At 55.2% G+C, this 24,020-nt stretch overlaps 1 long non-coding RNA gene across 1 annotated transcript; it reads right to left on the bottom strand.

The window, feature by feature from the left end:
- Positions 1-7,162: 7,162 nt before the first annotated feature.
- Positions 7,163-11,355, bottom strand: LOC135975194 (uncharacterized). The gene is made up of 2 exons (XR_010592140.1): positions 10,488-11,355; positions 7,163-7,451 (listed from the first exon to the last, which is right to left on the bottom strand). It is a non-coding gene; the product is annotated as an uncharacterized LOC135975194 (long non-coding RNA).
- Between the last annotated feature and the right edge of the window lie 12,665 nt (positions 11,356-24,020).

The raw sequence follows: 24,020 nt of genomic DNA, 5'->3' as shown, positions 1-24,020 counted from the left end.
CACTTACCCAGAGAAATAGCCCCGCAGGCCGCGTGTTGGAGACCCCTGGCCTAGGCCGAGCACTCAGGGATTTCCATCAGCCTGCTCAATGGCGAATGCAGCCCCCCAAAGAAGGGAAGGAGAAGGGAAGTGAAGGAGTAAAGCTGGACCATCCGCTGAGCTGCTGCAATCAAGTGAGCAGAGCCGGGGAGAGAAGAGGGAGAACTCGAAGGTGGCTGGCGGCCGTAGGGAGGAGAAGCAGTTTGGGAGCCAGGAGAGGAGAAATAAATAGTTAATGACAAATCCTGCAGGCTTTCTCTTGTGAGGTGAAGGGTCGAAAAGGGGTCTCTTTACTATCACGCTGAACTTTAAAATAGCTGTGTATGATGGGGGGGGGGTCTATAAAGGTAAGGGGTCACTCTAGGGGCTTGAAGTCCCAGATTCTTGGGCTATTGCCTCCTTCTACCAGCTGATTTCAACCCAGCAACTCCCTCAGATGGTAGCAGTAGTGAGCTCTTGTCCTCCTTTTGTGGCCGAGCCACCAGAAAAAGCACACAGTACATGTGGCCAAGGAAATAGGGGCAGTGTTGCCTGTTAACATGACTCTTGTGGGGGAACACGGCAGGTTACGCTGGACTAGGTAGGAGCCACGTCTCCAAACCTGCACCTTGCGAGGCTCCAGAGACCTCTCTCCAGATCCCAGAGCTTCCTCAGAGCCCTAAAGAGCCAGATGGAATCTGGCCTCTCTCCCCCCACTGCAGAAGTCCAGTAAAAGTTCTGTGTAGACATGTTGTGTCCTCTCCTACCACACTCCCCTCTTGGCAACTAATGCAGTCACAGAGTCCAGGCTCGGTGACAGGCATTGCTCTGGCTGGGACAAGCAGGAGGACGTGAGCTGCAATGGATCCCCCTGTGCGTGGGCTGAATGGGCAACCTCTCTCCTGCCATCTCTGCTTTCCAGCCCACAGGCAGTAAGGAGAAGGTGATGCCCTTACCCCAAAGGTGGGGGTGGGAAGAAGCAGAGTGAAGAGGAGATCAGAGCGCCATCCCATAGCGTTCCTCCTAGAGTCTCTCCAACCACCACCTGGCTCCTTCCTGCCGCAGGCCGCAGCCCCTAGGTTCCACGGGGAATTTCTGAATTAACCCTCTAGAAAGCTGCCTCTGGCTTCCTACAAGCTCTCACACGGCCCTGTCACGGGAGGTAAGGAATAAGGTCCTGCCTCCCCCAACTGCTCGGGGGAATCCTCTCCGAGAATCAGTGCAGGGCTTTACGCAGCTCAACAACCAGATCCCTTTGTGTGGGGGTGTCAAGAATCTGCACCCCCCTTGGCAGCTCTTTTTAGAGCAACATTAACTCCCCCAGGGATTTCTGCTCTAAATGCTCCAGGCCTGAGGGCAGGATTCTGTGGAAAACAGGCCTTTCCCTTGCTCCAATCCAGGCTCTGCTGTTCTGATGCTGCAGAGGCTTGAGGGTTCCTGGAGCGCATGCTGCAACGCCAGCGATCCCATGGGGCCTCAGCCCTCGGGACATGTTCTCTTTCTCCCCCAGCACCTTGCAGTGGAGGGAAGAAAGGGACACGGGAGATGGAGTCTCTCACTGCAGGATGGGCTATCCGTAAGCCAGGAACACCAGTGTGGACGCAGGGGAATGCCGTGCTGTGGTGTATGTGCCCTGCAGGATATCACGCGTGAAGGGAAGCAACACCACTCTTGGCAGCGGACTCTGGGCAATAAGGAAGAGGAGATGGAAATTCTCCCTGGGGAGGGGAAATGGGGAAACCCGGGGGGAGGATGGGTATGACTGGAATGTTCCTGTCGCTGGTTACAGCCTACTGAGGTAGGGGAGAGAGGGTACAACAAGTGGTGGGCAGGGAGGCGGTTCTCAAACTGTGGGTCAGGACCCCAAAGTGAGTTGCAACCCCATTTTAATGCGGTCACCGGGGCTGGCTTAGACTTGCTGGGGCCTGGGGCCAAAGTTAAAGCCCGAGCCCCACTGACTGAGGCCGAAGCCAAAGCCTGAGGGCCTCAGCCCTAGGCAGTCAAGCTCAGACTGCAAGCCCCTTGGGCTTCGATTTTGGCCTCCCCAAGCAGGGTGGGGGGACTCGGGCTTTGGCTTTCCCCCCACACCTGGGGTTTGAGAGGGCTCAGGCTTCGGTCCCCCCTCCTGGGGTCGTGTAGTAATTGTTGTTGTCAGAAGGGGGTCGGAGTGTAATGAAGTTGAAGAACCCCTGCATTAGACACATCATTACCCGGTTTACGTTATTGAGAACCCCAGGACCTCCAATGGACAGGGATCAATCTGCTAACTAACACAGCCCAGCAGATGAACCGGTGGGGGCTGGCCCAGTTCACTGAATCCAAACCAGACAGCAGGAAATGTTTCTCCTTTTGCACCTGTCTGTGACTTGTGGGAAAAAATTAGGTTAGCCCGGGGGACTTCCTATTGGGAGACAGACGGGAGAGGTCTCACGTAGCCAGGAGTAAATCGTCCTTGGAGATTTTGAAAAATTATAGATACTTTTCTAATACAAAGTTTTGTACCCAACCAGGGGTGACTCTATTGTGGGCCTCCTTGTGGTGGATAACGATGAACTGATCACTGGACTGCATGGCCGTGGTTGCTCTGGGGCCAGTGATCATGACTTGACTATTCTATAAGGAGGTTTTGGAACAAATTGATAAATCAAACAGCACTAAGTCACCGGAACTAGATAGTATTCACCCAAGAGTTCTGAAGAAACTCAAATGTGAAATTGCCGTACTAACTAACTAACTGTGGTATGTAACCTGTCCTTTAAATCAGCTTCCGTACCAGATGCCTGGAGGAGAGCTAATATGACACCAATGCATAAAAAACGCTCCAGAGACGCTCCCCGCAATTACAGGCCACTAATGCTAACTTCAGTACCAGGCAAATTGGCTGAAATTATAATAAAGAGCACAATTATTAGACACAGAAATAAACACAATCTGTTGGGGAAGAGAGAACATGGTTTCAGTAAAGGGAAATCATGCCTCACAAATCTACTAGAATTCTTTGAGGGAGTCTACAAGCATGTGGATAAAGGTAATCCCGTGGATATAGTGTACTTAGATTTTCAGAAAACCTTTCACAAGTTCCCACCCCAAAAGCTCTGAAGCAAAATGGGATAAGATGGAAGGTCCTCTCTGGGATATGTAATTGGTTCAAAGGCAAGAAAGAAAGGGTCTAAGTGGTCAGTTTTCAGAATGGAGAGAGGTAAATAATGGTGTCCCCCTGAGGTCTGTACTGGGACCAGTTCTGTTCAACATACTCCTAAGTGATCTGGAAAAAGGGGTAAACAGTGAGGTGGCAACATTTGCAGCTGATACAAACCGACTCAAGTTAGTTAAGTCCAAAAGAGAGTGCAAAGTGTGACAAAGGGATCTCACCAAACTGAGTGACTGGGCAACAAAAAGGCAGATGAAATTCAACGTTGATAAATGCAACGTAATGCACATTGAAAAACATGATCCCAACTCTACATCTAAAATGATGGGGTTTAAATTAGCTCTTACAACCTAAGAAAGATCTTGGAGTCATTGTGGATAGTTCTCTGAAAACATCCACTCAATGTGCATCGGCAGTCAAAAAAGCGAACAGAATGTTGGGAAGTCATTAGGAAAGGGATAAATAGCAAGACAGAAATGTAATATTGCCTCTCTATAAATCCCTGGTATGCCCACAGCGTGAATACTGGAGCTGGTCCCCCCATCTCAAAAGGATATATTGGAATTGGAAAAGGTACAGAAAAGGGCAACCGAAATGATTAGGGGTATGGAACAGCTTCCCTATGAGGTGAGATTAATAAGACTGAGGGGAGTTTTCGCTTGGAAAAGAGATGACTAAGGGGGGATAGGATAGAGGTCTATAAAATGACGGCGGGTATGGAGAAAGTAAATAAGGAAGTGTTCTTTACTCCTTCTCATAACACAAGAACTAGGGGTCACCAAATGAAATGAATAGGCAACAGTTTTAAAACAAACAAAAGGAAGTATTTCTTCACACAGCACACAGTTAACCTGGGGAAACTCTTTGCCAGAGGATGTTGTGAGGGCCAAGGCTATAACAGGGTCCAACAAAGAACTAAAATTCATGGAGGACAGGTCCATCATTGGCTGTTAGCCAGGATGGGCAGGGATACAAAACCATGCTCTTGAAGTATCCCTAGCCTCTGTTTGCCGGAAGCTGGGAATGGGCGACAGGGGATGGATCGCTTGATGATGACCTGTTCTGTCGATTCCCTCTGGGGCACCTGGCATTGGCCACTGTGGGAGGATAGGATTCTGGGCTGGCTGCACCATTGGTCTGATCCAGTATGGCTGTTCTTATGACCAACAGAGGACAGTCCCCACCAGCAATATTTATATTTGGTGCACTGAAAGGGCTAACTTTCCAAAGCTGACCAAAATGATTAGTGAAAGTATTTTGGAGAAAAACACTAAACAGAACAATGTGAATGAAAATTGAGAGCTATTGTTTAAGGAGCTTGTTAGATGGGGCAGAAGCCACATTGCATAATTAGCTGAGCTTGCAATGGCCTTCCACTCAACTCGCTGACATTTCTCCCTCTGCAAATGTGGGAACTGTTTTCAAATCGAGATCCAATCAATTACAGCACGTCAGGGAAGATTCTAGGCATCAGTGATCTGATCATTGGGTTGATGGTGGTAAACAGATTCCCAAATGATACCAGACACCTCTGTGTTCCTGGGGAACCAGGGTGCAGTATCCAGCCAGACTCATGAAAGACCCCCGCCCCCCCACCGGCTCTGCTTAAACCAAAACCCATCAGAAAAAGAAAACTTGCAGAGAGCAGTGAAGGGCATTGGGAGACACACCTAGACCCCTCCTGACAAGGGTGACAAGATTAAGACATCTCCATTAGCATACAGAATGGAGAGCAAAGACAACTCCCCCAGCCTCATCTGCATGGAAGATGGGACAGGAAGACATCCCAATTTACATACAGAATGGAGAACAGAGAACCACACTGAATTGGGGGGCCAGAAAAAACAGGGAAGCACTGCATCCTGGGAATCTCTGCTCCAGAGGCTAATGAACCTACGCCTGCCCCCACCCAGCTCAGCAGTGATCAGACCAATTCTAGTAATGAATCCTTAATTGATATCCAAATACTGAAGCAGCCTAGTTGCGCTGTGAGCTCCCTGGAAGAAAACACCACCCAGAGCCCAGAGTGATCAGCTCCTATTGTCTAGTCTAAAGAAAACCCTTGAGTTATCAGCTTACCTAGAAACAAATCTAGTGTTCTCCCTTCAACCATTGTCATTTCTCTACAAAAATCCCTACTCACCCTCTAGTCAGGGTTCTGATGCTTAGATCCAAACTATGCATCAGTTCCACTGGAACTCCATCTTCTCCTGACTGATCGTGCTGGGGGCTCTGCCTGTCTCCAGCATTCAGGACCGTCAGCTACCACCATCATCTGGGAACCCTGACCAGTTCAAGCCTCATGGAGTGGGTGAGACCCCCCACCTCTTTCTCTCTCTCTGTTTTCATTTCTACCTTAGGTATTAACCTTTAATCATGTATGTTATGTTGGTTTAGTCCTCCTTGTGTAGTTATTACTATTATTCAATAAATAACTTCTATGGTTATGTTGGTTGCTTCTCTCTCTCTTGCTGAACTTTACTCGTTTGTGTTTTTAGCTTCCCCCATTCACTCTACAGCAACGCTTCTTTGACCTAAGCTAAAGATCCCTGCAGCACCCAAAATACTGCGGGCTTTGCTCATCGAGTAGGTTACTGCCAGTACAATTGTGTTGGGGGAGTGGGGATAGGGACGTGCTGAATTTGGGAGGCATAAGGGTAACAGCTTGAAAGTGCTGCTTGACCCAGTCCATGGAGCCCAGGGGCATATAAGGAGAGACAGCTTGAAAGTGCTGCTTCCTCCAGCCCAGTGAGTCCAGAGACATATAAGGGGTCAGCTTGACAGTGCTGATTGACCCGGTCCGCTCAGACTTGCTCTGTTAATGTACGTGTGGGTGGGTGGGTGTTCATCCGGTTCTGGGGTGGGAGTAACCCAGCCCTAGGGACCCTAGATCCTGCAGGATAGCTCCATTGGGAGGGGACTTGCAGAAGGGAGAAGTAGAGCTCCATATGTAAACACAAGTGACACAAGCAGTACATTGACAGGATTACAGAACCCCCTTCCCCAGAGGAGTAACCCAAATAAATGAGCATACCCCAAAGTAATGGGCAAATCTGGTAACACAGAAGGCTCCCTCCCTCCCTGTTCCCAAGAGCCACCCTCAACCTCTCTCCCCTTTCTGTTCCTGCGTCCTCTGCAAACTTTCGAAGACGGATGCCGCGTGATGGCCTTCGCTCATGGGGATGTTGCCTAGTGGTCAGGGTTTCGGCCCTTTGGGGGGGAAGGGCACGGCAGATGGTGGGGGAGCCCAGGGCTATTGTCCAAAGTTCGCAGTTTATCACAGGAAGCTCTGAAGGGTGCTTGGCACCTCTTCGCGGCCGGGCGTGGCATGGCAGCTCTCTCCTTCTTGGGGTGACAGCTGCCTCTGTAACGCTGACAGATCTCCGTCGGCGACTCGTCGGTGGCCGGGATCGAACCGGAGACCTCTGGAGCTTAGTGCATGGGCCTCTACAGCATGAGCTAAAAGCCACCTGGCTGTTAGCTATGGCTGTAGAGAAGACTGGTTTTATCTCTCCCTCTAAGTGGTCTTGGTGCCACTAGCTGGGACACACCACCACACCCACAAGGTGTGTGGTTACATACTTCCCCTAGCTGAGGAAGCGTGTCCTGAGTTCCCAGTTGTAATCCCGGACGACCCCTGTAACGATGCGGCCTCTGGCGGGACCCTATCGAGAGTCTCAATTCTGGACAAATTGCTTGGAGCAGGGCACTCACAGCCCAAGGCTGGGTGTCCTTTACTATTAAAGCACGCCACACCAGCCATGCAGAGAGGACTTTGGTTTGACCCCACTGGCTAATCGGACGTCATACAAGCAATTCCTTCAGAGATTCCAGTTCCCTTGGATCACCACCAGCACCACTCCGTATGGGGATGAACGGTTATGAAAACCAATACCCCAGTAAAAGAAAAAAGGTTCTCTCAAAGGACCAAGCCCCACATCCAGGTCAATAGACAAGTCAGACCTCACCCACAAATCACACTGTTGCCAATCCTTCAGCATCTAAAATCTAAAGGTTTATTCATAAAAAGAAAGAAAGAAAGAGGAGAGTTAAAATTGTTAAAGGAATCAATGACATACAGAAATGGCAAAGTTCTTGCTTCAGGCTTGTAGCAGTGATAGAATAAACTGCAGGCACAAATCAAGTCTCTGGAACATCCACAGCTGGGATGGGTCATTCAGGCCATTGTCAGAGTTCAGTTGGTAGCAAAGTTCCCCCCGAAGGGAGGGGTTTCCAGGGCCTTTTCTATCCTCTGCCGTGTGGAAGGACCCCTTTGTTCTTCCTGTGGAAAAGTACAGCAGCAAGGTGGGGTTTGGAGTCACATGGGCAAGTCACATGTCTATGCGTGAGTCCCTTCTTTACAGGTAGAGCAGCCATTGCTCACTTGCTACCTTGAACGTTCCCAGGAAGGCGTCTCCTATGTGGATTGGAGTCTCCCAAGCTCCATTGTGAGTTAAGTGATTCTTGATTGGGCCCTTAATCCGAAAATTCCTTTCTCAAGAAACTGACCAAATGCTTCACGAATGCTACTTAGAACCAAACACATTGCGATACAAGTGCAGAGCCAATACTCATAACTTCAAATACAAAAGTGATACACACGTACAGACAGCATCATCATACCCAGCAAATTACAACCTTTCCATAGACACCTCACATGACCTCCTGTGTACAAGATTTGGTGCAACTCTAGGGCCTTGGTTGCAGCAAGGATCGATACGGTCACAGTTCATGTCACAACCCCCCACTTAGAACACCGAGAGACCCCGGTCGTCAGCGGGCAGGATCCAACCTGGGGGCTTCGTGCATGAGCCTCTCCAGCAGGAGCTAAAAGCCAACGGGCTAGTAGCTAAGGCTATGGGGCTGACTCCTTTAATTCTCTCTCTAGGTGGTCTCAGCGCCACTAGCTGGGACAGACACCACACCCTGGTGCAACAGGAGCAGCTCCTCCCCTCCCTCCGGGCGAGGGACCTTCAGGCACTTGCTGAGGGAGAGATCCTGCTTCCTTCAGTGCTTCTCTCCCGGGTCCCAGCAGGGCTGGACGGCCTTTTCTCCCTGTGCTGTGGGGAGCAGGTCCTGGGGACTAAGCGTCTCAAGACGCTCTCAAGGACTCATTTTTAAACATATTTTTGATCAGTGAATTGGGAGACAACGTAGAATCACTGCTGCTAAGATTGGCGGGTGACAAAATACTGCCGAGTGGTAACGACTGATGAGGAGAGTGGGACGGCGAGTTATATTCCCTGGTGGAGCCCAGGAGCCCGGCTCCACCAATATTTGGGCCGGTTCTCCCCCCCCCCCCCCCCCCCCGGCCTCACCTGCCGCCCCCACGCGCCTTCCCCTTGCTGCCCCCACGCACCTCCCCGGGGCCTGCTTCTCCTGTGCAGATCCATGCTGCCTACCTGGATCAACTGCCGCCTCAGGGTCCTAGTGGCCCCTTTCTCCCTGAGCCTGAGCCTGCCCTTCCCCCTCAGACCCTTCCCTTTTTCGGCGGGACCCTCCACCAGCACAGCCCTCCCCCCTCGCCCGCAGTCACCGCTCCTGCCCCACTCTAACATCTAAAGGTTGATTCATAAAGAGAAAAAGATATAGATGAGAACTAGAATTGGCTTCTGCGTACAGACAGCAGCTCGTCTTCCACAATGTGGATTCTGCTCTAACCACTAGACCCCACTCCCCTCCCAAGGCTGGGGATAGAACCCAGGAGTCCTGACTCCCAGGCCCCCCCTGCTCTAACCACCACTCCCCTCCCAAGGCCACGGATAGAACCCAGGAGTCTGGGCTCTCAGCCCCAGCCCGTCGCTCTAACCACTAGACCCCACTCCCCTCCCAAGGCCGGGGAAAGAACCCAGGAGTCCTAACTCCTAAGCCCCTAACTCCTGCTCCAGCTGGGGAGGGGGAGAGCTATAAATTCTGATAGCTCAATTCACACCCCCTGGCACTGAAGGACCCCACTGAGCTGAGGCTGGGGGGCCGCAGGGGTGGGCTGGCTCAGCTGAGTGGAACAGCCCCTGGGGCCGTAATAGGGACCAGAACTGGGTTACATTGCAGCTCCCGTGGGCCCACCAATTGCCAGCCGCTACGGAGCCCCTACAACGGTGGCAGAAATAGAACACCCTGGCAATGACTGACAATGGCCCCCGCCCATCACAGCGCGGCAGGCGGGACTGGTAGCCTAGGAAACGCTTTGATTGATAAAAGCTCCCCTCTTCCCCACCCCCCCCTCACAGGTGGGAAGCCAGCTGTTTATCCTGCTGCCAGATGTTTCAGGGTGTTTTCCACTGCGAGGGGAGGGGGAGCGTGTGTGCATCTGAGGTGCACACAATCGGGTCCGTACACAGCCAAACCCGAGTCCTGACGGTATCAGAGCTGGTGTTTCACCCGCGCCCCAGATTCCCGCGTGTGTGATTTTCACCGAGATCAGAGCCCCCGTCATGCTGGGCAAACCTCCCCCACCCTCCTCAAGTGAAATCAGTGCCCCCCGCATGCCTGGTACTGCATGGACCCGACTTGCCCTTCCCTGACTGACACTGGGACCCCCGTCATGCCAGACACTGCATGGACCCCCCCAGCCAAAACCAGATCCCCCACTGCTCCAGGTGCTACACAGACCCCCCCCTCCGCGACCAAGATTGGGGCCTACCATTGCTCCAGATGCTGGGCAGACACACAGTGAGAGACAGTCCCTGCCCTGCAGAGCTGACAGTCTAAACAGACAAAGGATAGTTCTCCCCATTTTATGGACGGGGAAACTGAGGCCCAGATGCAGCAGCTGAGGCGGAGCTGGGAACAAAACCAAGATCTCCTGGGTCCCAATCCAGTGCCTCACTATATGGCCCAGTCCCCACTGGTTCTGTTGGCAGGCCAGGGTCATTCCCCTTCCACCTCTCTCTGCCAGTGATAAAGCGTCCGTCACCTCTGCCCCATCCCTGTGTTCGATCTGGCTGTTTGCAGAAGACTGAGTAAACTTAACCCTGGTTCTTTCCCTCCGCCCCTCGGAACATTTCCCCCTCTACTAAAGAGGACAGCAATTCACTCCAGACCCGTCAAAAACATTTGAAAAAGACGTTTCAAGGGCCTCCAAATGAAATGGAAAGTAATTGCAAGTGCTCCGCTGTCCTCCAACTGAAAAGTAGTTGTAAGTGCCCCCCCCCCCCAATTCCTTTGCTAAATGTTTGCCATTTTATAACCACATTTCTCTATATTTTTTAAAAACTCCCCAATCTCGGTATCTTTACAGTTGCTCCTAGAAGCGCCAAAGAAGGATCAACAGCCCACAGCGCCAGGCGCTGTACAAACCAGGGCCAAGATGACAAACCTTGTCTCTGAGAGCTGAACAAGACCTCTGAGCTCCTGCGAAACCACGTTGTAGCCACTTGGCTGGTGGGTCCGGCTCACTGAGGGGCGCCAGCTTTGGGAAGAGGAATTCCCCCAGCTCAGACTGGCAGGGACCCTGGGGCAGACTTCACCTCCCTCTGCAGCGTGGATCACCTGGGCACATCTCAGCTAATCCGTTCCCTGGCATCGCGAGGGCCTCAGGCATTGGGCCCCCCTCAGTTTTGCCTGTTCTCTGCCTGATCCCGCTCAACACAGACGTAACTGGGTGAAACTGACTGGCCTGCGCTCTCCAGGTCAGACCAGATGATCTCAGGGTCTCTCTGGATCTACCACACAAACTGGGGGAGGTGGCAACACAGAGCACAAAGGGGACAGGCTGGAAACAGAGATGCCAGGTCATCAGCAGGGCTGAGGCAGCAGGAAAGGACTAAGCAGAGAGTGCACAACCACAGGGCTCTCCCATGGAGTGGGAAAGCACACAGGGCCTAGGAGGCTGGGGTGTGCCCCCTGGGATAGGGGCACAGGGCTGCAGCATGGCATAGTGGTGTGGGCACAGCACAGGGGGCAGCAGGGTGGAACACAGCGCTTGGGATTAGGGGAGCAGAGCTATTCCCCGGGGGGCTGGGGCAGTTGGGGGACTAGGGCACAGGGAGGGCAGGAGCACGGATGTCACTGCACAGGGAGACTGAGGAAAGGGGGCTATAGCACAGGGTGTTGCAGTAGGGAGCAGGGGAGGTTCATGCAATGGGGCTGGGGCTGCAATAGGAAGCACGGGTCATGCAATGGGGCTGGGCTGTTGCAGTGGGGCGCAGGGGTTCCAGTGGGGCGAGGGGGAGTCATGCCATGGGGCAGAGGGTTGCAATAGGGGGAGGGGGAGTCATGCCATGGGGCGGGGGGTTGGAATAGGGCGAGGGGGAGTCATGCCATGGGGCGGGGGGCTGCAATAGGCGGAGGGGGAGTCATGCCATGGGGCGGGGTGTTGCAATGGGGGGAGGGGGAGTCATGCCATGGGGCGGGGGGCTGCAATAGGCGGAGGGGGAGTCATGCCATGGGGTAGGGGGTTGCAGAAGAGCGAGGGGGAGTCATGCCATGGGGCGGGGGTTGCAATGGGGGGAGAGGGAGTCATGCCATGGGGCGGGGGGTTGCAATGGGGGAGGAGGAGTCATGCCATGGGGCGGCGGGTTGCAATGCGGAGAGGGGGAGTCATGCCATGGGGCGGGGTGTTGCAATGGGGCGAGGGGGAGTCATGCCATGGGGCCGGGGGTTACAAACGAGGGGGAGTCATGCCATGGGGCGGGGGGTTGCAATGGGGGGGAGAGGGAGTCATGCCATGGGGCGGCAGGTTACAATGGGGGGGAGAGGGAGTCATGCCATGGGGCGGGGGTTGCAATGGGGGGAGGGGGAGTCATGCCATGGGGCGGGGGGTTGCAATGGGGGAGCGTGAGTCATGCCATGGGGCAGCGGGTTACAATGGGGGAAGGGGAGTCATGCCGTGGGGTGGGAGGTTGCAATGGGGGAGGGGGAGTCATGCCGTGGGGCAGGGGGTTGCAATGGGGGGGATGGGGGAGTCATGCCATGGGGCGGGGGGGTTGCAATGGGGGGGAGGGGAAGTCATGGCATGGGGCGGGGGGTTGCAATGGGGGGAGTGGGAGTCATGCCATGGGGCAGGGTGTTGCAATAGGGCGAGGGGGAGTCATGCCATGGGGCAGGGGGTTGCAGACGAGGAGGAGTCATGCCATGGGGCACAGAATGATGATGAGTTGTCCATGAAAGAAGGAGACTGCATGACAATACTACGCCGGGAAGATGAAGATGAAATTGAGTGGTGGTGGGCACGGCTAAATGACAAGGAAGGATATATACCACGCAACCTGCTGGGGCTGTACCAAGGATTAAACCAAGGCAAGGAAGCTTGGCATGAAATTGCACAGAATCCCGAGTTATGAAGTTCTAATCAAGGGGGATTTATCACTTCTCTAAAAGAAATCATGTTGTGTTAGTTCCAATTTCATGAGACTTATTTTAATAACAATGTAACTTGAAAGCAATGAAGAAGGTGCTTGAAAACAAATGAAGTATCAATGGATTCACAAATGGAGGGGGGCATTCCATAAGCTGAAATGCTGCTTACAAGCAAATGGCATTGTGCTACATCTGGCCTAAGCAAGCCTGACGTTCAACTACTGCCCTCTGCTTTTCTAAACTGCAGGTTCAAATCAAGTTTCTGGAGTACATCCACAGCTGCGATGGGTCATTCAGTCCTTTGTATAGAGCTTCCTTTTTTAGCCAAGTCCCTCCAGAGGTATGAAGCAGGACTGAAGACAAGATGGAGACAAGGCATCAGCCTTTTATAGTCTCTTGCCGTGTGGTCTTTGCTTTCTTTGTCCCAAGGACACTCTATCCAGCATGGGACATAGAAAAACCTTAGAGTTCTGTCCATAGGCAGGTCCATGCATGCCTTGCTGAGTCACAAGGTGTATCTACCTTCTCTCAATGGATCAATTGTATAGCTCATGGTCCTTAGAGGGCCATCAAGTAGGCTAGGCAGAACTAACACCAACTTGTCTGGGGTGTTCCCCGGAAGCATAGCACAAGTTTAAAATACAGACAGTATAGAGCCAATATTCAGAACGTCAACTACAAAAGTGCTACACATATACAGAGAGCATAATTCTAATCAGCCAATCAGAACCTCTCCAGAGACCCCTTCCACGACAACCTTTATACAATATTGGCTGCAAATATAGAACAGTGGTGGCAACGGTGATCTATACAGTTACAGATTATGTCAATAGCGTCACAGGAGGTGACACGGCATCAGTGAGTCTGATATTGGAATACTTCATCCAGTTTTGGTGTCCTCCTTTGAAAAAGATGTTGTGAAATTGGAGCTGAGGCAGCAAAGAGCCACCAAATGTTCTGAGGGCTGGAGAAAAATGCCTTCTGGTGAGCGATTGAAAGAGCTCAACCTCTTTAGCTTATCAAAAGAAGATTGAAAGGTGACTTCATTGAAGTGTTGAAGTGCCTTAATGGAGAGAAAAGATTGGGTATTAAAGGGCTCTTTAATAGAGCAGAGAAATGCAGAACAAGACCCAGTGGCTGGAAGGTGAAAAGAGACAAATTCATATTACAAATAAAGCACAAATATTCAACAGCGAGAATGATTCACCACAGGAATAAGCTACCAAGGAAAGTGGTGGATTCTCCATCTCTTGATGTCATTGAATGAAGACTAGATGCCTTTCTGGAATGTGTTTGCCCCCAAAGTAGCTATGGTGTCATACGGGAGGCCAGTGACATGCAGGGGGTCAGATTAGATGCTCTAATGGTCTCTTCTGGCCATCAAGTCTAGTAATTTCTGAAAAACGGAGTGTGGCATTGGGAGCAGCGTCTGAGGTTTTACTGTCTAGTCGGCTTGCTTCCTAAAATGAACACGCCTTGAGTGGGGTGATCCACAGGGAGTAGCTCAAAGCTCCCAAGTGCCTGGCCAGGGGCAGGACATTAGCACAGCAAGGGAGGGGTGTGGCAGTGACATCACAAAGGCCTTTTGCAGGACCTCAGACTATTGGTCAAAGGTGGTGACCTCACAGAGAGATGCTGACATCAGCCAGGCAGGACAGAGGCGAGTGGCCCGGGAAAGCTCAGAGACCCCTGGGGCTTTGCTTCAGCACGTCTCTGTCTCGAGGTCTCTCTTTGAGGACTGAGAGAACATTCGGGTTCACGTACGTGAGCGGCAGGAGGAACCTCTGTCGAGTTTTCTCCTTCCCTTTTCGTGATTGTACTAGAAAGCAGACGTCCCTGTGTAGAAGGTAAGAGCCTCCTCCAGGTGTGAAACCTGTTCAGTCTGATCCATCGGGTGAGAGTTGAATTCTAGGCATGGAAAACACGAGCTTAAGGAGGCAGAATTTTATTCCACACCTGGGATTTTGTCCCTTAGAATCACTGGGGACATTGGGGTTTGTCCGTTTTGTTTCACCTTTTCCTCCAGCCCTCCCTCCTTTCTCTTCTTCTCTTGCTTCTTTTGTCCTTTCCCCTGTTCCCCTCCCAGCACCAGGGTGTGTGTGTTTGTGTGTCGCGGGGGAATGCTCTGCAGCTCCCACGGTGGGAGGTCCACCCAAAAATGTGGGGCTGAACTAGTGCCCCGGCAGTGATCCCCACCAGTAGCGTAGCTGGGGGGGTGCAGGGGAAGCAGCCACTTCCCCTCAGCACATTTTCCAAAGGCGGCGCCTTAGTTAGGGGTTACCATGGCGCCAGCAGGAGGAGCCATGGGGGAGCGGCACGGCCGGAGGAGCTAGGGGGGGGCGCAGCATGGCAGCCCGCAGCGCAGACGGAGGAGCCACAGGGGGGCCACGGCGGCAGCATGGCACGGCCGGAGGAGCCAGCCAAGGGGGGGGCGCGGAGCGGCCGCAGGAGGAGCCAAGGGGGGCGTGGCCAGAGGAGGAGCCAAGGGGAGGCACCTTTTTAATGTTTGCTCCCCCTGCTCTTAGAACCTGGCCATGCCACTGATCCCCACCAGTGACCTGGGCCATCCTTTGGGCTCTCTGGTGAGACCCCTCAACCTCCCGTCCTCAGCCTCTACCCTGACTGGCTGAGCAGGGGTTATTGACAGGGAGGAGACTCAGGTCCTTGTTCTCTTTTAAGGCCAAGTCAATAAGTCATAAGCAGTTCTAGGTTTGATGAATTTTGCTGCTTCTCTGCATGAATTGTCTCTGAGTAGCTCATGATTCTCTCTACCATTGCAGTTCTCCTCAAATACTTGCTGAATAATTACTGTGCACTGTTGTTGGTCTGGAACTCATCTGAGAGCACTTTATTCAGGTCATTCAATGTATGAAATTCAAGTTCCGATGGTTAGTTTGAAAATCAGGGCTCTTGGGTCCTAGTCCCAACTCTGCCACTGACTGGCTGTGTGACCTAAGACAAGTCAATTCTCCTTTCTCAGCCTTAGCTTCTCCCTCTTTCAAGTAGGGATAATAATGATCCGCTCCTACCTTCCTCACGGTGGGTGGAGGATGGGGATCCGTTGGAGAGTGTCACTAGGAGCAGTGCATAATATGAGGTGTCCTATCATGTTTACTCAGATCAGATTGTGACATAATAGAATAGCTGAAATAGTCGATTTTATTTGTATTTTTTACTTTTGAAATTGATAAGAGCAGCAACTACTTAGCTCAGACTCAGGCATCTTATCTAATTCTCGAGATCTAAGGGTCTCCTCTTGGTGTGCGAGGAGACAATTGAACACACTGTGACAAACAGGAGATGCTTTTGTTTTGCAACAAAATCTTTTTGCAAAGAACTTTCATCCCACTTGTTAGGAGTTCAAGAAACAAACTGGTTTAGTCTGAATGGGATTTTCTGACAGAAACGGTTCAATGAAATTTCCCCATCATCTCGATTCCTGGGCTCTATCCCTGCCCAGGGGTGAAAGGAACTTAAAGGATTTACCGTTCCGCCGGAGTCCTGAGCGGGGGTGTGGCCTCAACCGGAAGAGGCGGGGCCTTTCAAGATTTAAAGGCCCAGGGCTCCAGCTGTGGCTGGGAGCCCCAGGGCCTTTAAATCACCCGGAGCTACCAGCTGCAGAGGCGGCTGGGAGACGCGGGGCTCAGGGGCGAATTAAAGGGCCCAGGGCTCCGGCCTCCGTGGAGCTCTGGGCCCTTTAAATCACCGCGGGAGCCTGGCTGCCGGAGCTCCGGGCCCTTTAAATCCCCACCCAAGCCTGGCTGCCGGAGCTCCGGGAGCCCGGCTGCCAGAGCTCTGGCGGCACTTTAAAGGGCCCAGGGCTCCCCACAGCGGCCAAAGCTCTGGGCACATTAATCCCCATCCGAGCCCGGCTGCCGGAGCTCCGGCGGCACTTTAAAGGGCCCGGGGCTCCCCGCAGCGGCTGGAGCCCTGGGCCCTTTAAATCTCCGCCGCGGAAGCCGGTCCAGTCCGGCACGGCGTACTGGCGCTTGCCGCTACGCCGTACCGTACCGTACTGGCTTACTTTCCCCTCTGCCGTGCCTCTGGGGGGTTTGTTGTCTATTAGAACAGGAGTCAGGACTGGTGGCTTCTCTTTCTGGCTCTGCCACCCCCTTGCTGCGTAGGCCCTTGGGTAGGTCCTTTCCCTTCTCTGTAGCTCAAGCTCCTCCCCATCTGTCCAATGCGAACAGGGACAATTCTCGAACTCTGGGCGGTCGTGAGCCTGAGTGAGATAAGGGGCGTTAAAGCCTCTGTGAAGGAGAAAGGGGAATTTCTCGGTGTTTAGCACCAAGGAATTCTAAAGTTTGCTAAAATATCTAGTCTGCGGAAACAAGAAAGGGTTGGGCCCAAATTTTTTAAGCTTTGTCTTTTTAAAAGCCCATTCAGGGATGTGAGGCCCTGTCTTTTAGGTACCTGGGGTTCTTTGCCAGCAGGAGAGAAGAGGTTCCTGCCTCCATTTTTGTGGCCTTAACAAACCAGGTGTTGTGCCCCAGTTCTCGTGTGAGATCCCTGAAAAAGAACATGGACTTGTCAAGAACAAATCATTCCAAACCAATCCTAGCTCCTTCTTTGGCAGGGTTATAGGCCTAGTGGAGATGGGTAAACAGTAGATGTGATCTCTCTTGGTGTTTCTAAGGCTTTTGACACAGTCCCATGGGACATTCTCACAAGCGAACGAGGGAAATGTGGTCTAGATGTAATCAGTGTAATGGGAGTGCAGAGCTGGTTGAAAGCCCAGACTCCAAGAGCCCTTCTCCATGTCTGGCTGTCCAACGGAGAGGGTGTACCTAGTGGGTCCGGCAGGGATCAGTCCGGGGGCCGGTAGTATTCAATATTTTCCTTAAGGATTTGGAAAATGGAGTGGAGAGCATGCTTCTACAATTTTCAAATGATACCAAGCACTTTGGAGCACAGGATTGGAATTCAAAACGCCCTTAACAAATTGGAGACTTGGTCTTCTTGAGCCAGACTCCATGGCTGGGCCCCTCTCTCTAGACTGGGCTGAAGTGAAACCCCAGAGCCAACCCCTCCTCCTCCTGGGCAGTGCGCTCCGACTTTGAATGGGCAGATGCTGCTTAGCGCTGTCAGAGCAGCTTTTGCTGGGGGCTTCTCCCAGCACTTTCCAATAGTGGGAAAGTATGAAATCCCCATTTGACTGCTGGGGACAGAGCCAGAGATGGGGGAGCAATTTGCTCAAAGTCCCACAGGGAAAGGAAAACACCCAGCAGTGGAAGCAACAGGAAACCCAGCAATGGAACTCAGGAGTCCTGACTCCCAATCCCCTGGTCCAGTCACTCCAGCGGAGCACACTCCCTCTCAAAGTAGGGGGAGTGGACATGGGGGCCTGGTTGTAATTGCCAGCTGTGGGAGGGAGCGTGCAGCAGTGGTTAGCGAAGGGGCCTGGAAAGAAGGCCTGCTGGGTCCCATCCATTCTTCTGACACTTGGTGTGACCCTGAGCCAGTAGCTTCCCCTCCCCAGGTCTGGTTCTCACCAGTGGGGTTGGGGTTGCAGTCCCGACAGCCGAGGGGGGTTGGGAGGCTCCAGGAAGGTGTGTAAAGTGCTGGGATGTCGGGATCCCGGACGTGCTGTCATCCCCGCACTAGGGCGGTGTTCTGCACCCCCTGCTGCTGGCCAAATTTCTCCGTCCCTTGACAATAAGACAGACTCTTGTTTTCACAGCCAGCCGATCGCCCCGTGTCATCACCCTGCCTGCTTCCTGGGCAGGGTAACTCCTCAGCTCACCACCACCCTCTCCAGCCTGCCTTGGGCTTGGAGAGTGAGGAGAAGGGCGAGGGACGACCCTGAACATCCTCCATCCATCGCTCCGTCACCAGAGCAAGTGAGTGGCATTAGGGTTCCTCGGCGGCATCCCCTGTCTGTCTGGGGAGAGGCAGAAAGAGGGGGAGAGAATCTCTTCCAAAGGAGATTGGATTTGCAAACAGCCCCCAGGAACCCCTCGCTCTCAGACCGGGAAGGGGCGTCTCCAGAGCCGTCTCCAGTGTGTTTGGCAAGGTCCCAGCAATGGGGCTCCCAGCCCTTCCCTTGTGGGAGACTGTTCCCCAGGCTGAGAGTCTGTGAGCTGGGCCAGACCCAGTGAGCTGCTGAGCATGGAAATCAATGGGAACCGAGGGGGCCCTGGCCTTGCTATGCCTAGGGACTTTGAAGTGGGGAATGGTTTCCCAGGAGAAGTCCAGACTCCTGGGTTCAGGGTCAGCTTTAGCAAGTGCAGGGCCCGATTCCTGAGGCGGCACTTCGGATTGCCGGCTGGGGGAGGTGGCCCTGCGGGACTGCCCCGCTCCGGATGGCGCTCTGGCCAGGAATGCAGGGCCACGGGGCTTGCCGTGGTCTGGCCGACGGTCCGGCCGGAGCCGTGGAGCTGCAGGGCTGCTGCGGTCCGGCTGGGATTGCGGGGCCGCGGGGCTGGCCGGAGCTCCAGCCGGGGTCGCGGAGCTGCCGTGGTCGGGCCGGAGCTCCAGCCAGGAGAGCGGACTGCAGGGCTGGCCGCGCTACGCCGGAGCTCCAGCCGGGGTTACGGGGTCACAGGGCTGCCGCGCTCCGGCCTGGGTCGCGGGGCCACAGAGCTGCCACGCTCCGCCGGAGCTCCAGCCGGGAGAGCGGGGCCGCGGGGCTGCCGCGCTCCGGCCAGCGCTCTGGCACGGGGAGTGGGGCCCCCTAAGACAACTGCCGCTGGGGTGAGTGTGCGGGGCCCTCTTAGGCGCGGCCTAAAGCCGGCCCTGCCTGGGTTCTGTTCCTTCTCTAGCCTGGGCGGGAGGTGGGGGGGTGTGAGTGTGGTCTGGGGTCGCAGGAGGGAGCTGCTTGTCCAAAGTGACCAGTTTCTTTGTGACTGACCCCAGTGTTCGAAAAGGACGAGACTCCCCAGTTCTTGCAGCCCCAGGGATGACGAGGGGGAGCGTTGAGGGGGAGCAGAGCATGCAATGAACTCCTGCCAGTGGGGGTAGCTTGCCCTCCCTGTACCCCCGTGGGGGGAGCAGGAGCTGCTCCGGCTGGGGCAGGGATGGGGAGGGACCAAACAGGCTGGTTAGTGAGCGGCTGCCTTGACCCCAGACTCACGCCTGCTCCCCGCTGGGTTCCAGGATGGCCAGGCTCCTGAGGAGGTTCAGGAAGAAGGCTCTGCAGATGGCCCCAGAGCCTGAGGGAAGCAGCCACCATCTTCCCCAGGAGCGGAGCGGCCCCTCCGTCCCCGCTGGAGGGGAAGAAGCTCCCGGCCGCGCCAGGAGGTGGAAGTGCCCAGCCTTCTGGCGGAGGAAACCCACTCCCAGTACAGGCGCCGAGGTGGGAGCATCACCCCCCAGGCCAAACTGGAGCTGGGCCAGGCTGCGGCTGGGCAGGCAGGACCCAGCCCAGGGGCGGAACCGGGCAGGGTGGCTCTGGGGCTTGTTGTTGTGTGGGCAGCAGCGGCCCCAGGAGCCCAGCCCCAACTTCCCACAGGGGCCATCGCCCTGCTCGGACAGTGAGGACCTTCCAGCCTCCCCCGGGCAGGAGGTGGAGGATCCCTCTGCCAGCCCCAGCAGCTCGGGCCGCTCCCCATCCGACAGCAGCAGCGCCTGCGACTCGGACAGCGGCCTGGCCGACGGACGCTTCTGCTTCGTTCAAGGTGAGGAGCCAGGCTGGGCTCGGGGAGGGGTGAGAAGGGGGCTGTGAACAGCCAGGGCCCAGGCCCTCGAGCAGTGCTATGGGGGCAGGTCTCCAGCCCAGGTGTCTGGCCTGAGCCATGTGAACCCCAAGGACACTAGATGCTGCCACTTTGGTCCTTGGTGCTCCATTGGGCGGGGGTGGGGGGAGGCACCTCCAAGGGAGTCCAGGACAGTGGGGATGGTCTCTTTGCTATGGGCTCCTGAAGGAGTTGGGGGCTGATGCCATCACTGAGAGGGGGGAGTGTGGAGCCCAATCTGCCCTATGTCCCGGAGGTGGGAAGGGGACACATAGTCCCACCATGCCCCTGTCCTTCCCCCGAGTGGCAGCAGGAGTCACCCTGTCCCCTTCTCTCCCTGGTGCAGCGTCCGCCAGGGACTCCGAGGACGACGAGGAGAAAGAAGAACGGGTAGACTTGGTAACAGAGGAGTTTGCTCTCATGAACATCCGAGAGCAGCTCCATGCCCGAGAAAAGGTACAAACGTTCCCCAGCTGTGCTGCAACTGAGATTGTCCTGCTCCTTCCCAGCATCCTGACCCCTGCAGAAGGTCTTGGCCCTAATGGGGACCTTTCTCCTTCATGATCTGGGACCCCCAAGATGGGGGTGTTTGTCACACACCAGCCGGGGTCTCCTCCCGCACAGGCACTGTCCCAGTTACTGACCCTGATTGTTGAGGAGTCGTGGGTGATTTGGACAATAGGCAGGTCCCCACTATCCCCCATTCAGGCCTAAGTCCTGCAGCTGGTGTGGCTGGGGCAGGGAGGTCCCTGGCTAACTGGCTCTCTCTCCCCTAACCCCACTCCTGGTGGGCACAGGACCAGGTGCAGCAGCTCGTGTTCCTGCACGCCACCTACGTCGCGTGCCTCGCTGCCCAGCAGAGAGGGGACTACACATTGGAGCCACACTGCTCGAAGGCGGCTGTGGCGGAGAGGATTGTGGTGAGTGAGACACGGCACCTGGCAGCTGGAGGGGGGACAGAGACATGGGAGGGGCAGGGGTCTCCCCGGGCCGACGGTTGGGGGATGGCTGGTGCTGGAGGGCAGCTGAGGGCAGGGATTGCTGGGGCTGAAGATTGGGGAGAGGAGACGGGAGAACTTGTGGGCAGGAATCGGAGGAGCGGGAGGCAGCTGGGGGGATCCTGCTGGCTGTGTAATCTCCTCCTTGGGGAGTGTCCGTGAGGCCCGAATCTCACACGCTCCTTTGTCTCCTTTGCGTCTCACAGGAGCTCATTGAGGAGCTTCCTCCTAACTCTCCACCCGGCGCCGTCCTGGCCAACTCCCTCATTGCTGTGGCCAACCTCAGGTACCGAGACCCTCCCGCCCGGTTCCCCTAACCCCGGTGCTGCTCAGGCCCGTGGCTGGGGGTCACTGCCCCTCCCACTCCCAGCTCACCTCCCAAGGGGGACTCCTCTGGCAGAGGTGGGGGGAAGGGTCACTCCCTCTCCTGGCTGCTCTGTTCTTTGCACTCCAGGACATTGCAATGGCTTTGGGGAGAGGCTGACTCCCAGGATCAGATACAGGAGGGGCAGCAGGGTCCAGGGAACAGGCGCCATTCCTGCCCTGCCACTGTCGGTCTGGGAAACCTCGGCCTTATCATTCCCTGGCTCGGTGCCTCAGTTTCCATTCTCGCCAGCCTCTGCCTATTTCCCTGCAGTTTCACGTCCGTGTCGGTGCCAGTCCCACCCCCGCACTGCACAGTCTAATACCGGCTCCTCTCTCTTGCCAGCACCACGACACCTGCCCTGGAGCCGGAGCTGGAGACCCACCTCCTCCAAGCCACCCTGCACGCAGTCTTCACCCTGGGCACGCAGACGGACACCAACCAAGTCCAGGTAGATCAGCCAGCTGTTATCCTGCCCGAATCCTTGCTAATTGCCTGCAGTGGGATGTGAATGAGAGAGGCCAGGATATGTGTTTGGGGGTCTCACCAGTGCTTCCCAGAGACCCCTCTTCCCATCCTGTGGCAGATGTAGCCCCAGTTTCCCTAACTCTGACCCACGGCTCTCCCTTGCTTTGCAGGATCTGCATAGGGTCATACCAGACCTTCTGGACGCCATGCTGGGGAACCTGCTGGCAAAGACCCCAGACACGGACAAGCTCCACTACATCTTGGAGGTGAGCCCGATGCGGGGGTGGGGGCAATTTGACCTTGACTCTTAGATCCATTTTCCAGTCTGTCCTCCTAGCTGGGCCCCCAGTGGCCATCCTTGGTCAGGGCAGTCAGTGCAATGCAGGGTCAGGCCCTTCCTCCTTGAAGGACAGAGGAAGGAGCTGGGACTTCACCCAGAGCTCTGCCTGGTTGTGTCGAGCACTAAGCACAGGGCCGCTGGCTGGCTTGGGGAGTGAGAGTCTGAACCCCTCCTGGGAGATCCAGAAGATGGTCCTCAGAAAAGAGCCACAGCCTCATTCCTAGAGAAACAGGAGGGCCCCAGAGAATCAGCCCTTGTCTCTGACGGGCCCCGAGATTCCTGGGGGGATTGTGCTCACACTCAGTCCCTTCACCCAGCCAAGGACTTGAGAGCCAGGGAGGGCGGAGGGGTCTGTCTCCTTCCTGGGGAGCTGTTCAGGAATCAGCAGTTCAGGGAGGATGGGACCAGCCCCGACACCGAGCATTGTCCCAATCTAGAGAGACAATGACAAGTTGTGACCTGCAGGATACAAGCATCGTCCTGGGGGCAAGAGTCCCCTTCTAAAGCTCTGTGGTCAATGAATCAGATATTCCACCCCCACCGCATGCAATGTCTCAGCCCCCTGGGGATGGGGGGGGGCCATTAGCACTACACATGCACCCCCCCCCCCCCCCATCAATCCTGAGCTGCCTCCTTTCCCCACAGCACATTCACTACTGGACCGTGTCCAGGGTGCCACGAGAGAGAGCCAGGGCCATCAGGAGCAGCGCGGCCCTGCTCACGTCCGTCATCTCCCTCCCTGACTTTGACGTAAGTGGCCTCTGAGCCCAGCTTCCTGACTCCAGGCGTAGGGGGGCGGCTCCAACGGGCTGGAGGATCTGCTGCTGCAGGGGCTTTGGGCTAGGAGTGTTCCTCTTGGGGAGGCAGAGGTAGAGCAGAGAATGAGCCTGGCTTGAGTCAAGTTCTTCTTGTTCTGGTTAAGTGGCGACTCTCGCTTGTAAGGGGAGCAGGCTCCAGGTTCTTGCTTTCCTGTCATCCTGGAGCAGCTGGGGAAGCAAATCCTCCTGGAGGGCCCTGCCCGCATCCCTGTTCTCCGGGCTCCCTTGCGGGCACAGATAACTAAGGGTCCAGCTCTAGCTCCTATCCTCTAGCATCTCCTGCAGAGGGGCTGAGGGGAAGGAGAGTCCTGGCCCGTGGGGGACTGGGAGCTGACAGGAAAATGCTGATGGAGTCCCCTCTCCCTCTCCCTTCCATTAGAACTCAGCCGAATTCCCCAGGATGGGCCACCACGTGGCACAGCTGGCTCTGTTCGTCGGTGACCCAGACGAGGACATCAGCCAGCAGGCCAGGGAGGGGGTTTACCGGCTCTACCAGCTCCTGCTGCGCCAGAGGGGTAAGGAACCCGGCTAGACGAGTGAGACTGGGACCCCAGCCAATTTCTCTCCAAGTGACCCCGGCTGGCGGATCAGTCTCTCTCTATCTCTTTCTGTGTTCTCCACCACCCCCGCAGTTCTGTTGGGCTCTGCCCACTGTGCAGCCCCCAATGGGATTGGAAGGACACAAGCCCTGCAACCAGAATGACCAATGTGTATGTGTCTCTCTCTTTCCCAGACCTGAACATCCATGAGGTCGAAGACCTTTGGTGCTGGGACTGGCACCAGGACAGCAGGCTCCTGGGATACAAGAACACCGCCAGGGTGGGGGAGGTAAGGACACTCTGCCAGGGCATGGCACAGCTCTGCAGGGCAGGTGGCTGTCTCCTGGAGCC

The sequence above is a fragment of the Chrysemys picta genome, chromosome 13 (assembly GCF_011386835.1).
Source record: "Chrysemys picta bellii isolate R12L10 chromosome 13, ASM1138683v2, whole genome shotgun sequence".
NCBI lineage: Eukaryota > Metazoa > Chordata > Testudines > Emydidae > Chrysemys > Chrysemys picta.
The sequence above is the reverse complement of the archived record's forward strand: the minus strand, read 5'-3'. Positions and strand labels throughout refer to the sequence as shown.